This window comes from Zosterops lateralis, assembly GCF_965231275.1.
Source record: "Zosterops lateralis genome assembly, chromosome: 14".
NCBI classification, from domain to species: Eukaryota; Metazoa; Chordata; class Aves; order Passeriformes; family Zosteropidae; genus Zosterops; species Zosterops lateralis.
The window spans coordinates 11,980,236-11,997,201 of record NC_139774.1 but is presented as its reverse complement, the minus strand read 5'-3'; positions in this window follow the sequence as shown (position 1 = coordinate 11,997,201).

The window sequence follows — 16,966 nt, the reverse complement described above, 5'->3', positions numbered from 1 at the left end:
AAAAAGAAATTTCACTCTCCTCATTACGTAATTTGAGGGTTCAATAGTTGCAGGAAGCCACCCACATCTTTCCTTAGAAATATGGCAAGTTCTTGGAGCTCGCTTATCTCAAATGAGGACAAAAAGAAAGTAGCCCCAGCCCAGCCTGAGTCAGCAGAGAACCTCTCAGGGTGGATCTGCATCTTCCCACTCCCATTCCCTGGCCCTATCCCTAGGGAGCAGGTTTCTGGGGCTGCACAACTCATGTCCATCCTATACCAGAACTGCCTTGACAACTTGCTGGAGGAGCTGGTACCTCCCTGAGAACCATCTCCTAGAACCGCCCCCTTCCATTCGGGAGCGCTTTCCACACATGAGCACCTCCTCGGAGTGACACCCACGGTGTTCCCCAGGCAAACCCTTCCTTGGTGAGACCCGAGCAGTGGTGTTCCCTGAGGACACACTGCTGGCACGGGGCCGCCCACAGCACCGAGATACCGAGTCAGGCATCTGCTGCCTGGCCGGGGGCAGTCTGGGCCCTCCTTCCCCCGGGTCACAGCTCCTGGGCTCTACCAGCAGCACGGGAGGGGAATATTTATAAGTGCCACGGATCTCCAGCAAAAGCTGCTGGGCTGATCCCATCTGCTGGAATACCGGTCAGGTAGGATGTGTGTGTGTGCCTCGGGTGCATCACTGCACTGGCAATAACAAGCAGCAACATCAGCCACAGCCACAAAAGCAGGCTGAGATAGCCCCCACCTGCAAATAAAGGCTGTAAAAAGAGATTTATTTCTCTCTATTTATTAATGAAGGGTCATTTCAGGCACCATTTCAGGGGTGCAGCTCTAGAGGATGCCCAAACTGGGCACCAATGCCCAACTCACAGTCCCAAGAAGCAGCTGCTCACCGTGCCCATCTGAGAGGCTCCTCACCCTTCCTGATGGCAACAAGTCCCTACGAGAAGCTGCAAAATGGTGCTGGGGAGGGAATAATATCAACCACAAACAACAACAACAACAACAAAAAAAATCCCTTCAATTCACAAAGTGCTGAAATCTGGCAGCAGAGAGACCTTTTGCTCAACTTCCCTTCCTGCCCACTCGCTGGCGAGTGATGCACAGCCCCCCCACCTGCCTTTCTCACACCCTGTCACCCTCCCCCCCCCCCTCCCGCTATTGAAAAAAGGAAAACTAAAGTTAACTTTCCACGTCCCACACAAATATTTTTGGCAGGCGTTGCTGGCATTCAGGCTGCTGAGCCCGGGGGAGACGGGGTCTGCAGAAAGTCTTCGTCTCCATCTGCTCCCGGCAGCCGGCTGGGGGTCTGCGGTGCCTGGGCTGGTCTGTCCAGACACAGCGCAGGGGAGGGAGGTGACACAGCTGTAAACAAACGGGGGACACCTCCAGGACAGCCCTGGGGACCGCGAGCGGCCCAGCCACGGGAGTGCCATGAAGTGCAGGGAGCAGATTCCCGACCAAGCTTTGGCTCTGTCCCCGCTTTCCCGTGTTGTTGTCAGCCCATCCCTGCCCCACGCTGGGTTTTCATCACCACAAAACAAGCCGGGAAGGGGTGCGAAAGCCGTCCCCAGCACAGCGGGGCTCTCGGGTTTCCCGGGTCAGGCAGCGAGTCGCTGTCACTCAGGCAGGACCCCGCTGCCCAGACTTGCAGTCCCCAGCTCCAGTCACAAGATCAGCGCGGTCCCTTTCCAAAATAGCCCGGCCGCAATGTATACATCTGGGGAGCTTTACACCTCCCCTGGGCCAGCAGCTGAATGTCCCCCAGGGGAGCTGGGCACTTTCCTTCCCCACGTGGTGCCTTCCTCCCGTGGCCCTTTCCCTCAGGAGACTGGATGGCTGCATCCCCCAAGGGCAGCCCCACATCCCTGTGGTTCTGTAAGGGAGCGCTGCCCTCACGGCTGATACCGGAGACACCTCGGCTGTCACCCGGCAGCATTTGGCTGCCCTGTGCACAGACACTCTGCTGCAATCCAATATCCCTCCCAGCTCCCTGGATACCCGGCCAGGACGGCTGAGCTGTGTGCTGGGGGAAGGCACGGCCCAGCTGCCTGTGGGGTGATTTCCCTTGCACAAGGACCCCACTGCTGAACCCCAAAGCCGTGCACGGCTGGGGCCGGTGTGGTGTCACCTGTGCCACCCCGATGTCCTCCCACGGGAGAGCTTCTGCTTGCAGCCAGAAGGGGATGGCAACAGGAGAGGCACAGCTGGGCTGTGCAGGATGCAGGGAGGGAAGTCCTCTCTGACAGGGTACAATGCTCAGGGAAGGGGCACAAGGACAGTGGGATGGATGTGATTGCTTCCCTTGGCATGAGGAGGGATGGCTGCTCCCTGAGGAGCAAGACCTGTGAGTGTGAGCAGGGATGGCTACGGGCTGGCTCCTGCGGGCGAGGCCAGGGCTGGCAGGCACAGCAGCCCGCAGCGTGCGGGGGAAAACAAAAGCCTTTTGCAGCGCTGATTTACTACCTTGACGGAAACCGGCATGGAAAAAACAACATTCCTGAATGGCTGTCCCCGTGCAACCCCTGCGGTCACCAGCGCCCCAGGCTGTCTGTGGGGACACGGGCTGCTGGTCCCGGCAGGTGGGTGCCCTGTCCCCTCGTTCCCTGCCCGCAGCTGGTGGGGAGAGGCAGCAGAAGGAACGCTGGGGATGGGCACGGGGGCTGCGGGGCGCCAGGGGAGCCGCCGTGATTAAGCAATGAGCAAAGCGAGGGAGGAGGAGGATGACAGTGGCATCCCGGCCAGCTGGACCATGTCCCCTCCCTCTCCACCCCACGCTGGAAGGAAGGGCTGGATGTGGGCTGATCGTATCCCTCTGAACTGCTGCACGGCTCCTCACGCCAGCCCTGGGCTTGGAGTGCAGCTCTCCCTGGGGAGCTCCCTGGGCGCAGAGACTCCCAGGCACTGAAGGGGGCTGGGGAGCAGGATGGGGAGCTGAGGAAAAGGATGCTGGCCCCTTGGAGGGCAGCAGGGTGCAGGCTGAGCTGGACTCAGGGTGAAATGTATTTTGTACCCCAGCACAGCCATCCCAGCCCCAGAGGGTGTTTGCCCCACTCTGCCACCCCCTGTTCCCATGGGGGTTTTAGTGCTCAGGACACCCACCCCACTCCTGCCACTGCTCAGCCCACATTCCAGCCCCAGTCTCCAAGAAACCCCGATGTTCCATGGGGATTTGCATCCATCAAACATCAGTGTGTGCACTCCAGCCAAGCAACACTGATCCTGCTCTGCCCTCCTGGCTGGGTTCAGAAGTGAATCTGCCCCTTCCTGTCATCCCTAAGGGGCCCATCTGACCTGGGGGTCCCAACCAGACAATCCTGGGAGCTGCCCATGCCCTGGCTGCATGACAGCCCCACGCAGGGCAGGTCCCAGCCTGTCCTGCCTTTTGCTCAGCTTGAACCCTGACCCCAGCTCCAGCTGCTGCATTCCAGGGAATGAGGACAACCCCAGTCTGGCTCTTACAGCTGCCTCAAGCCCTTCTCAGTGCAGTTTTGGGGAGTGAAGTACCAGGTTTGCCATGTCCCAAGGTGTCACCAGGGGGGCTGGCCATCCTCAGGAATCTCTGGCCCCTACTGCTGTGGGACAGAGCAGTCAGCTGGAGCCTCAGCAGATCACTACAGGAAGCCAGGGATGAAACTGCAGCTCAGCCTTTTCAAATCTCAAATGAAATGTAAAATCAGAGAGGTCCAAAAGAGAAGATGAACTGAAAAATCATGCTCTGGTCGGTGTGGCACAGCTGTCCCCAGGACTGGCACCACCATGGCTGCAAAGTGAGCTGGATTGGCAAGCCAGGTTCTGGCAGCTTTTGGCTCCACACATCCCTGTCTGCCCGGGGCAGCTCACCTTCATCACCCATCCTGCAGGAAGATCCCGGCTGTGCAGCCACTGGCTCTCTGGCACAGCAGGTCCCACGCCCAAATTTCCCCTCAGAGCTCCAGCAGCAGCTGCCAGAAGGAGAGAAGGGAGGGCGGGCTGGCACAGTGGCGCCTTCACGCATTTCCCAAGCAATACCAATGCACATTTCCTGGGAGAGGAATGAAGGAACTGTCACTAAACAAAATCCTGCTCCTGGGAGTGAGCACTATGGGGATGGGGTCACCCCTGGATATCGGATGCCTGTTGGGGATTGTGCCAAAACCCGCATTGGGTAGGGAGGACAGGGCAGCCTCTGCAGTGGCGTTGGGGTTCATCCTGCAGTGGGGTTGGAACTCATCCCACAGCCATGAGATGAGTGGGATGAACTATTAAGCAGTGGAATTACAGCTCATCCTGCAGCCTCGTTGGCCCCAGGGAGCTCAGCCTCAGCAGATATAAAGCACAAGACAGCAACTAAGCAGAAAACCCCACAGGGGCTCGAAAATCCAGTTTAAACAACCTCTGAGCATTCAGGGCTGCCCAAGCTGGGACAACTGACAGTCTGAGCATCTCAACTCCCCAAGGTCCAAACCAGGCTGCAAAACTTCCCAGGTAATCCTGGGGGCTGGCACAGCCACTGCTGGATTTCACAGCCGTGTTTGACATTGTCACAACCCTGTCCAGGTCGTTCTGAACAGACAAACGAGGGGCTGTGACCTGGGGCTGTCAGGATCAGAGCACACAACCTGCCAGTGCAGAAATCCAAGGTCAATAGCAGACCTGACAGCTCAGCCAAGGTTTGCTGAGCCCAGCAGCTCTGTCCTCCCCACTGTGACAGCCCCACCATTACCTCCAGGCATCCCTGAAGCCCTAAAGCTCCCTGAAGAACAGAAATGTGCTGCTAAGAAACAGGGAGCAGCTCCCTGCTGCCTCCCAAACTTGCAGCCCTGGCCAGTGTTTGGCCCCCAGCTCTGATCCCAGGGAGGCAGGATGGGAACTGAGAGTAGAGATGGGTGCACACAGCCTGGGAACTGCCAGGACCAGGATAAAGGACATTTTAACAGCACAGTAACAGAGTGCACACAAGTACAGGGTTTGGCCCCTCAGAGCCCCACGGGCAGCGCTCGGGTCTGTCCATGGGAAACAAAGAGCATCCCGGGGAAAGGAGTGTTTTCTTTCCAGACCAGGAAAGCAGCCAAACCCCAGCACATGCCCATTCCCAGGCCTTGGCCCCAGCAGCACAGCAGGCTGGTGGCCTTGGGACATGAGGTCCTTTCCCATCTAGCTCGCCCAAGGCTGAGAGCCCAGCCAGCCCAGGGAGGCAGGAGAGCAGCCCCACCTCTTGCCAGGGCTCCAGGGGTCCCTGAGGCCAGGGCACGACCACCACCTCACTACTCAGAGGGGTCCCCAAGCGTTTTGGGATGGGGCTCTGTGTGTGTGCTCAGCAGCCTGGCTCTCCTTCTGGCAGAACCGCTTGTGCAGTAGGAATAAACACGCCGAGGACACATCCAAGCCAGTGCAAACAGCCCCTGACCGAGCTGCTCTCTCCAACACTCTGTTTTTCTTTCTCTGCTTTTCCTCTCCTCTCTTAACCCCTTCAGGAGCCCGGGGGACCTGTGCCGGCAGCCCTAGGAGCTGCTGGAGCCAAATCCCATGAAACCCCGGGAGTCTGACCACAAGGAAGGGCTGGGACACCAATGAGGCTCCAGGGTCCCCCCAGGGCACAAAGCTGGTTTTGCTGCCCTCAAGTCCCCTGGCTGTGGTTCCCTTCCCTCTTCTTCCACCCCTCCTTTCTCCTGTCCACAGCTCATCCTTTCCCCAACATCTCTGGAGGGTCCTGGGGAAAAGGGCTGCTCCCCTTTCCAGTGCCCAGTTCGCCCAGCCGAGCCCAGGCTGGATGCTGGCAGAGGGGCGCCTCGTTCTGGGCAGGACAGAGGAGCCAGGAGACATCCATGGTGAGAAAAGTACTCCAGGGCAGCCCCCCTCCACCCTCCGCTCTGCCGGGAGCGCCCTCCATCGCGGAGGTTTCCCTGCTCGCCCCCTGTGACGCCGCTCTGTCCCCACGGTCACCGGGAGCCGTGCCCAGCAGCATCCCGCTGGGACGGCCGCGGAGCCCAGGGCGCCTCTGCTGAGCCCAGGGATGCTCGCACTCGCCGCGCTCACCTCTTTCGCTTCCCCTTTTCTCCCGTGGGGAAGCAAAGCTGGCTGCTTTCCATCCGCCCCAGCTGAGCCCGGAGCAGGTCACGTCCTGGCCGTGCCCGGAGCCCCGGGGTCCCGGCCGGGAGCTGGGGCCGGCAGCGCCCGGGTCTCCTCGCCTGCTCCGCTCCAGCCGCGCGCGCAGGGCAGGGTGAACGGGGGGAGAGGGGAGGGAGGAGGGGAGGGGGGAAATGAAACTTTAATAGCACAGAGCCCCTTTTGTTTCCCAGCATATGGGATATTTCATACATGCTGAAGGCATTAACCACCTATATTCTTCAAGCGCTGGCGGCGGCTGGGAGCGCAGCCCTGCGCTCAGCCCGGGGCACAGTGTCTGTCCTGGGGGGCTGCAGGCTGCAGCAACCAGCCCCTCTGCCCCGGAACCCCTCCCTGGAAGAGGGGAGACCCTAAATTACAGTCTGGAAAACTGCTCTGCTTCACCCAGGATCACCCCCTGCATAGTTTTGTGCCCCCAAAAGAGCAACCAAACCCCCAAACTCGAGGCCAAGAAAGGAGTGTCCCTTTCCCTGTTTTTTGGACAGGCTGTGAAGTGGGGGGAAACTGACCCCACCATTCTTGGGAGTCTGAGACCCCAAACATCCCTCCTGTCCCTGGGACATGGCAGAGCCCAAATCTCCCATAGAACTGTGACTAACAGTGGCAGAGAGGGGCTGAGGAGGGCTGGTGACGTGTCCCCTCCCTGCCTGAATCCTAAGGACACAAGAGCATCCCTGGAGCAGCAAGCAGGCAAGGTGCTGACAGGGAAGGGCTGGGAAATATCCACATGGGATCTCCTCATGCTGTTTACCCATCTTCTCCCATCTGTCTCCCTTTGTGGTGCCCTGGGACAGATCATGGTGCCTGTAAAATGGGTGACACCATCTTCACAAGTAGGGAAGGGACATCTCCACATCCTGAGCACAGACAGTGGCTGCCACTGTCCCCTGCAGCCCCCACCAGCCACATCAGTGTCGGATCTAGGGTCTTTGGCACTGCATCCCTCCACTATTCCCATAGAAGAGATGCTGGCTTTGACCTTCTGAGCAGGAGAAGACACCCACTGATGGCAAAACCCCAAGCATGGTCTGAGATGGAGGGGGCCACATGTGTGCTCTGCATTCACCAGATTGGGTGGATTCCTCAGCACTGGGGCTCGTCATTGCTGCCCACCCTCTGACTGGCACCATGAGGGCTCCCAAAGTGGGTTCCCCTTCACCAGCCCTTGTGTTTTTGGCCAGCTGGGGGAAGGAAGGCATGAGCCCACTCACCAGGGTGAAGGGACATGTTGTCCATCCCATGGAGCCACAGTTCCACTTGTCCCTGAGCCCCTAGCCCTGCACTACACAGGATGCCCAGTAAATCCTTACTTTGTCCAGTGTTTATCCAGTCACACTCTAATTTGAAATAAAAAACGCAGCCAGTAAAAGGCCTTTATAGCTCTTCAGAGCTCATAAACCGGCAGCGCTGGCGGACGGGGGCCAGATGATTGGGGGCTGCTAGGAAAATTTATTGCAGATTTTGGTAACTTAAACATTACAGCTCTGTGAGCCCCGGGACTGGTTTGCTGAGCAGCTCCCAGCGGCAGGGATGGAACAAGGGATGCTTTATTGGGGAAGGGAAGGGGGGGCTGACAGGTCTCACCCAGACCCACAGTTAACATCCACCCAGATTTAGACTGGCTCGTTTTTAAGGCAAGGCTTTGCACAGACTGAATTCATCCTCGTGCCAGGAGGGAGAGTATGTCCAGGATCCTATCCTCATGTCCAGGGCTGCTGGACACAAGGCTGCATCACCCTGGGATGAAGACAGCCCTCAGCAGCATCCCAGGGAGATGATGAATGGGACTGTGCCAGCACCTCCTTGTGCCAAATCCCCTGGCTCGGTGGGTGACCTTGCACCAAGCCCTGCCGTGGGGCAGGAAGAGCTGGGATGGGCTGGCCAAGCCTGCCGTGGGAGTCTGTAGAATTTGGAGAGAATGAGAGGAAGCGGCCAGGGTGGGGAGCGTGTGAGGGAAGGCGGGTAGCAGGAGGGAAGGCATTTTTTCCTTGCCAGTGTCTTGGCTGATTCGGTGTGAACTGCTATAAATTTGTTCCTTATCTCTCAGGCCATTTAATGTTTTCATGAAAAGAAAATAGTCTGCAGGAAAAAAAACCCGCTGATAAAAGATTCCTTTGGCATTGGGAGGAATGTTAAATGTCTCTAATCAGCAGGGTCTGGGGCTTGGAGTGCTCCTGGAGCTGGCAGGGAGCTGAGAATTTCTGGAGACTGGGCAGTGCTTAGAGCAGACTCTCCCAGCACCCTCCAAGGTCTTGGGGGGGAGTTGGATCTGCACCCCTGGGTGCCCCTTGCACTAGGAGAGGGTCCAGAGTGACCTACACAGTGGCCAGTGCAGGATAGCAGTGGCTGTGGCTGGGATGGCTCCAGCCACTTCACCCTGCAGGCTTCAACATAAATTAAACCAAACACTGCCAGAGAGAATAAAAAGTGGGAAAATGAGGTGCAAATTCTGTGGGAGAAAAGATATGGATCCAAATCCTTCTTGACTGCTTCCCAGGGCCAGGCAGGAGCATGGGCTATGCCAGGGACCCCCACATGTCTTTGCACCTCCAGGAACTGCCTGTGCCTGCAGCCACGGGGTGGGGGCAGGGGGAAGCCCCAGAGTCCCTTGTGGCTGGAAGCATTCTTCCCCAAAAAATCTGGCCCACAGACCAGCTGCTGTTTGGATTTACAGTTGCAAAAGAAAATCCCGCATGAGTCCTCCTTGGAACAAACCTCCTGGCCTCTACTGACCGTGTCCTTGCTCCTGCTGAGGACTGGGATTCAGGGCTGGAGGCACAGGGGTCACGAGCACCCCTCTCTGCAGGATCAGGTACTGCCTGGTTGCATTTCCCATGGCTTGTGGGCACTGAGCTGTATCCCTGAGGCTTCTTCCTTCCTCCAAACACTGGGTGATGCAACTGCTGGCAAACCACATGCTGGTGCATCCCTGACTGGGAGAATCCCCACCGTGTGGCTCTCTGAAGGCCATCCCACCCAAAAGCCTGAGGCCGGCAGAGCCAGGGGACACATGAGCCTCTGAGCTGCAGCTTCATGTCCAGGCTGGAAAACAAACAAGGAAGCAAAAACGTGACAGCAAAGGGGATTTTTCAGGGTGGGAAGGAATGGTTGGTTAGTGATGACTTTACCCCCCCCCCTTTTTTCCTGTTTTGGTAATGTTTCATTTTATACTCCGAGAGAGCAGAGATGCCATTTCAAATGAAAAAATCAAACCCTTCTGTTTCAACACACTCACCAGCTCAAAGTCCTCATGCACTAACACACCTACATACCAGCTTTTCTCCCAAACACAGCCCTGGCCCAGCAGAGCCCATTTCCAGGCAGCACTCCCCCTTGGCCAGGCCAGCCTGCCTCCCCTGCCAGCCCCACTCCCAGCCCCATCCCGCCATCCACATCCCCTCTCCACAGGCACACACATTTTCCTCCACATCCATCACGTGGAAGTAGGATGTGCATTCTGGTGCCAGAACACGCACGGCCGGCTGCGCCAGCAGCGCCTGCACGGCTGCACAGAGCTGCTGCTGTGCTGGTGGATCACAGTTGGCTTTTGTGGGACAGTTTTGGCTGTGCCTGGAATGGTGGGGAGGAGCCAGGAGCTGGCACTTGCCATCAGCACTGACCTGCTGAAATTGGTGTGGTGCCAGGTGTCTCACTCTTTGCTTGGACATCTGTCTGTGTGCCCACTCTCGCCTTGCTGTGGGGCATTTTTGTGCCATTCTGAAGCAAAACCATATGTATTTTGTGAAGATGGGGGTTGCTTGGCAGAGTGGCAGCACCACTGGCATCACAATGGCATCGTGGGATGAAGACAGTGACCGTGCATCAGCCCCGGCACCCGGCATCCTCCTGCCAGTGTATGTGGGCATGAGGGTCCCTTGTCTCTGAAGCATCCAGTGGCAGCTCCCCTTGGACTCCCATGCAGCCTCATTGCCTCTGCTTTTCCTGCCCTCTGGAAGAACCCCCATCCCGCCGCCGTCTGCCTCTGACGCAGGCGGCTTCACTTCCAGACGGGCCGTGCTCGCCCCGAGCCCCAGCCAAAAGAAAGCCCCTTTGTTCAGCTCAGCAAGCAGGGCCCGTGCACTGGCTGACCCCATTGACCTGCACCACCCAAAAACACAGCCCCTGCTGTCCCATGGGTCAGGGCAGGCATGAGGACAGGGACAGAGACAGCCCCGACACTCCTCCTCGGGTCAGGGTCAGTGCCCAGGGACATGGGCATGGGTCACAGAGGGTGCAAGGGTATGGAGCTGCTCTGTCCTGCCTGGAGGGGTGGATGGACGGATGGATGGATGGATGGATGGATGGATGGATGGATGGATGGATGGATGGATGGATGGATGGAGGGATGCTCTACAGCCAAACCTCTCATCTCATGGCTTTTTGAGATGGGCAGAAATCACTGGGAAATAGTGGAGCTGCCAAGCTCACCAGGGTGGGATGGGGAGCGAGGCTGGCGCTGAACAAGCTGCTGCTAATGAAAAGCAGGTGGAGAGCCCAGCTTCTCCCCCCCACCCCAGTCCTCTCTCAGCCCTCGGGGTCAGACTGTATTTTCTTAACTCCTGATTGCAGAGAAATTGGAGGCTTGTGTGCCAGTGGGTTCTGGTGTGCTCCAAAGCAAAGGGAACTTGTCAGGACCTGGGTTTAGCTTTGGGAGTGATTGGAGACTGTTTTGGCACTTTGCACCCTGGCTGAGCAGGGCACAGGATCCATGGGATGATGCCTGCCTTGATCCTACTCCAGCAGGAGCATCCCAGTTGGGAATGGCAGCAGCCCATCCAACAGCACTCAGCTCATCCCCAATTTGCATGCGGGAGAAGAGGAACCCTGATCTGCTGAGCCAGAGAGGAAACGAGAGCAGAAAAATGTGATAAACAGCTGTAAAGCCCAGCCCTGGCTCTGTGCTGCTCCCGCCGTCGCGGGTCGGCCCCTCAGACTGTTTATGGAAAGCCCAGTTTGCCGAGAAATCCATCTCCCGTTTCCTGTTGATCGCTGGGAGCCAAGGTCCCGCAGCCAAGGGCCGCCGCCGCCCGCGCACGTCTCGCTGTGAGACAGAGGAAGGGGCTGAGCACAGGGCAGCTCATGAGCTCTCGGGAGCGAGGTAATGGTCCTGCGGGGCTGGAGTGTCCCCTGGGAGCTGATCAAAGCTCTCTGGCGAGACAGAGCAACCCCAGACCTTCTGGGACCCTTGGGCATGGAAGAATTGGGGGTTATTCTTCATCAGGCTACTCAGCACTGAGGGGGTGCGGGTGGGATGCTCACACCCACCTGCGGAGATCCAGGGCTGGGAATGCCCACCCATTTCCATCAACAGCCCCTTCAGCCCGCAGTGCCCAGCAGTCACATGGGAGCCCCCGGTGTGGGGATGGGTGCTGGGTCCCCACCTTCACTCCCCTCCCGCTCCTGTGACCCCGCTGGCGGCTGTGGAGGAGCCGCCGCTCCGTGCCCGCCCGCTCAAGGCCAGCCCCATTGTTGGTGGAGCCGCGCCGGGGGAGCGGAGCCCGGCTGGGACGGAGCCGGAGCTGCAGATCCTGCCCCTCGTGCCTGAGTCATCAGCCCGCAGGAGCTGAGCAAGGCAGAGCCGGGTGCTGACCTGAAATCCAGCCGATTCTTTTCTCTGAATCAGGGCAGGGAGGAAGGGAAAAATGTTGGGGGAAGAGGGGAGCAATGGGTGGGTTTTGGCTGCTCAAATCTCCCCTTTTTCCGACTGCTCCAGAGAGAGATGGGGCCAAGGCAGTGCCAGAGGGACGGAGGGAGCCTGCAGAGAGTCATGGTGGGACAGACACAGGAGAGGACAGTCTGCAAGGACAAGGAAAGGGCTGGGAAATGCCAGGCATATGTGTGCCCATGTTTTCACTGGGCTCATCCCAACTAATCCTTGCAGGAAAAGGAAGGAGGGAAAGAAACAGAAAGAGCTTTCCACCCCCTCTGCCAGGTCCCCTCCCTGAGCTGCAGTTCCCGCTGGGCGGGGATGGGGATGGGGATGCTCGCCCGGCATGTGCCTGGTCCAGCTCCGAGCCCGCGGCCAAATCTGAGACAGCCCCCAGGGACAGTCCCATTCCAGCAGAGCTGGGGGCCAAGGGCAGATCTGGATCCCGCTGGCTGGGGAGGATGGCTGCACACCAAAAATCATCTCTGAGTGGTCAAATGGGTAAAGCAAGCCCATCCCATGGCAGCTGAATCTCCCCTCCCCACTCTGTCGCCTCCTCAAACCCCAGCAGCAATCGCTGTTGCAGGAAATCCTGCCTCCAGCCTTTCCATGAGGCTTCACAGACCCCCCAGCAACCCAGCACCGGGGCCAGGGAGAACACCCACCCCAGACCCACCCCATCCCTACCCTGGGCTGCTCCCCACGAGCGGGAGGGTCCATCAGCCCGGCTGGGACTGTCACCCATGTGGTCACCAGCTGCTTGGAAACATTTCCCTGGCTCCGGGTTATATGAACAGATTTTTATAATTATTAGCCTTGGTAATTTACCGTAAAATATTTATTCTGGCTCATTCCAAAGCGTTTGATTCGTGTTGGGTCCGTAGGCTTTTTTTGGGGAGGGGAGGGGGCGGTGCACGGGGAGCCACGCGGCCGCGCAGGGCTGGATGCTCGCTCCCATCCTGTATAAATATCCATATGGATGTGTGTGGCCCAGGAAAGAGACCTTGGTGGCAGCCAGGATTGGGGGTCCAGCTCGCCGTGAGGCTCCTCACCCCCTCCTACTGCAATCGCAGCACCCCCAGCCCTGCGGACACGGGCAGGGGAGGGTGGAGGGAATGCTCTGCAGGGAGGAATGTGGGGGGAAAGCGCCCTGGCAAACCGCGGTGAGGGCAGGTGGATGGAGGTGGCAGGGAGGGACGAGGAGAAGGAGGAGGGTCCCTGGGGTGGCGGTGGCGATCCCTGCTCGCCTGGGTGGTCGGCAGGGCTGGGCTGCTCCTCCTGGCTGCGGAGGACGGGCTGGGAAATGGGAGCTGCGATGGGCTCTGTGCCGCGCTGAGCCCCCAGTGCGAGGGGACAGGACACCCCCGGGCACCCTTCCCCTGCCTGGCCCGGCGCTGGGATCCACCCCACGGCTCTCCAAGCCCCGCGGGCTCCGGCGGCGGCGACCCCCACGATGCGCGGGGAGGCTCCAGCGATGAAACTCAAGCCAGATGTGCAGAGCAGCGGGAACCCTTTAACATTTCCCTGCTCTGCGCCTGGAGCTGTAAAAGCCCCTCCAACAGCCCTGGCTCCCGAGTTTCTCCTCCCTCACTCCCCAAGTGTGCCCTGAAAAGGAGCTGCAGATGTTGTCCGAGGGAGGAACAAGGGCAGGGACCCACGGGGGATGCTCCAGCAGCTTTGGGCAGTGCCAGGATCATTGGGGAAGGCAGCAACCTGAAAGCGCCAGCAAATAAACAGCACTGAGTCCCCACGGGGACTTAAAATAACAAGGAGAAGTATAAAAACAGTTAAAAACTATGGATTGTGTGGGCTGAGTTCCACCCCCACAGCAGTGCCAGCCCCTTGGCAGTGGGAATGTGCTGGTACCAGCATGGGATTTGCCTCTCCGTGAGCTCAGACAAGTTTCATCTGCCTCGACATGGCCAGAAGCTGGATTCTCTCAAGGAAAAGTTGCCAGGACAGCCAGAATCACACACATCTTGTCACCCTTTGCCCCCCTCAGAGTCTGGAGCCTTGTTTAGTGTCTGCCTTCACTTTTCTCTAGGGCTCAACATCCCCTCACAGCCTTTCCTCATCCTCAGCCTCCTGACGTGAGAGGACACTCCAGCCTGCCTCCCAGCCTACCTCCCAGCTGGCCCCTGCATTATTAAACCAGATCCTCCTTATCAGCCTTTATCTTTTTCCACTCATGCAAACCCTGCCTGGTTCTGGCTTTGCCAGCCATCGGTGCTTCCATCAGGAGCCAGAGGACACTGGGACACCCCTTCAGTGCTGCCCCTCTGTTCATCCCCTTGTGCCCCTGCAACCCCTCTAGGGGGGAACCCTCTGCTTCCCTGCCTGCAGAGCCCTGGGAAGCAGCCCCTGCTCCCCCAGGCTCAGAGCTGCTCCCACACCTGGTTTCAATAATAAACGGTGCAGGAAGGGACAAAGGCGCCTTGCAGGGGGGCAGAGGGATGCGGGATGAGGGGCTGGCAGGTGGGGAAGGAGGGGGGGCTGCAGGGCTGGGATGAGGGGCAAGCTGAGGCACCAGCCCACGAGCTCTGTTGGGCTGGAGGGGCCCAGCTGCCCATCGGCACATCTCTGAAAAAACAGCACTCACAGAATGGGGTTAACTGCAGGCACCGGAAAGCTGGGATTAATGGAAATTGGTTATAAGAATTTTCCCAGATGGAAGAAACATCTTTTCGTCATCTGTCCTTTGACATTTCAAGTCTATTTTGCATCCCCAGCATTTTCTGATTTGGGCTGTGACATTTAAATGGGCAATTTGTGTTTACAGTCTTAGGCGTTGTAAATATCTTATATATAAATGTCTTTGCATGTATAGGAGACATTCTATACATTTGTATCTTTGAAACAAGATATATAAATCTCTACAGGAAAATGTAGATCTACAAAAACATTTATATCATCTTTGTACTCACAGGGTAGATGAACATGTAATAGAAATACATTGACTTTTTCAGACACTGGTATTTAGCATTATTTTATCACAAAATGTAAATATGTCACTTCAAAATCATGAGAGGCACTAAAAGAAATATTTTGCATGGCATTTATTAAAGTACTTGCTGACTTGCATTGTCCCCCACTCCTAGGCATCATCCCCCTCCAGTCACAGGTCCCATGACAAGGATGCAGCAGTGTCAGGGCTGCAGAGCCAAGGTCACATCCCAGCAGCTGTGGGAGGGATGCAAAGGGACACAGCTCTCCAGTGTGGCCTGGCATGGCCACAGTCCCCTCCCAGCACACAGCACTGTGTGACAGCACGTGGGGCCTCAGGAGGCTTTCAACTACCCCAAGTTCGACCTTCCATGAGGGTCCCATGATCCCAGAGCCTCACCAGCAGTACCTCTGTCCCCTCCCTGTCCATGACAAGATCCCCTGGGAGGTCCCCAGCTTGGAGAAAAGGGCTGTGGAAGAAGGCAAAGCCATTGCCGTGTTCACAGCCATGCCACAGTATGAAATATTTGCAATATCTGCTTCTACCCTCACCTGGGCTGGGGACACCTTTCTCAGGGGAGCAGGAGGCTCCTCCATGGTCAGGGATCTCTGTTATTTATAGGGTGCAAACAAAGGCTGCTTCTCTCTGTGGGAAAGCAGTTTCCATAGTGTGTCCTGACTCCTCCATGGATTTCAGAGCCAAGGTCTTGGACAGGCCAGTGCTTGCTGGGCTCTGCCCCTTCCATGTGCCTCTTTGGAGGAGCAGAGATGGGAGGTGGTTACAGAGATGGGGGAGGGGGGGGTGACAGTGACATTCCTTCAACCTAAATCCATGGCACAGACATTCTTTGATCAAAATAATTCTCATTTCGACTAAGTCTCATTGTAAAACTCAATTTAAATGTCGAGGCTCAGCTGGCTGTGAAGGCTGGGGACAGCACAGAGTGCTTGGAGGAGGAACCCATCCCACCCATAAACTGCTGAGCACCCCCACCTCCATCTGCTTTGGGGAGCAAACACAGGAGATGGCTTCCAAGTCATCCAAGAGTTTTTTTCTCTTGTCCCCCCGCCCACTCTGCTCACCAGATGATAGAAAGCACAATATCCCTCTGTAGGGGTTTGCATCCCAACAATTGCATGGAGCCAGGGCACTGCTGGCAGCAGGACAGGAGGAGCTGGCTGGGGTGTACATGCATCCCAACTGCTGGCACTGCCACCTCATTCCCTGGCAAAACCCCTCTCCAACCCCTCCTTCCCAGGGCTGGGGGGTCTTAAATCAAGTGAGGCACCTAGGGGTAGGATCCAGGCTCTAGGATCATTGATTCATCCTGCAGCGTACCCTGACATGTCCTGTATCCCTGTCCTGACACATCCCACCTCCATGCCCCAACGTGTCCTGTATCCTCTTGGCTGTTGGGGATGGGAAGGGGAAGCTCTGCTGGGGACAAGGGAATGGTTAGGGGACCAGAGGTCCCTGCATTCAGCGGACATCCCCATGAGTTACTCCACTGCCTCTGGCCAGCAGCCTCCAGCCCTGTGCCCAGCCAGGCAAGCCCTGCACCCTGCTGCCAGCATCTCTCCTGCCCTGCATCCCTCCTGGCAGCTGGGTGGGCTGCAGCACAACCAGCATTGCCTGGACCCCATACGAAGAGCAGCCCAGGCACAGCTGGACTTCATATCCCTCCTGCAGACATTCCCAGCAGGGATTCACTGGCACATCCCAACAGCCAAGAGGATACAGGACACGCTGGGGCATGGAGGTGGGATGTGTCAGGACAAGGATACAGGACGTGTCAGGGCATGCTGCAGGATGAATCAAGGTGCAGAAAGCAGCCATCAGAGATGGACCCAATCTCACAGCAGTTTGTGGGCTGGAAAACCAGCCCCCACCATGGCCACTGTGGTCCTGCCTGCGAGCTGAGGCTGCCAAGGGCTTGGAGCATCCTCATCTGCCCCTCTGGGAACCTCAGGAAGCTGCTGACTCCCACCCACCGCCCCATACAGCCCATGGAAACTCAGAGCTGGGCAGGGGCTGCCTTGGGGTCTCTGGTAGGAGGCTGCAGGACAAGGCTGCAGCAGGGACAGCCCCAACAACCCCTGGGCACAGCAGCAGAGCAGTCCAGGTGCAGCAAGGGTTTGAGCCCCAAGCAGGGATGCTTTGGGGTCCTGCTGCTCCTGGGGCCCTGCTGGCTGCAGCTGCCCAGCCTCTGGCCCTTGCCCAGGACAGAAAGGATTTTGCCAACTTTGCACATTTTTGGCAGAAGCTAGAAAACAT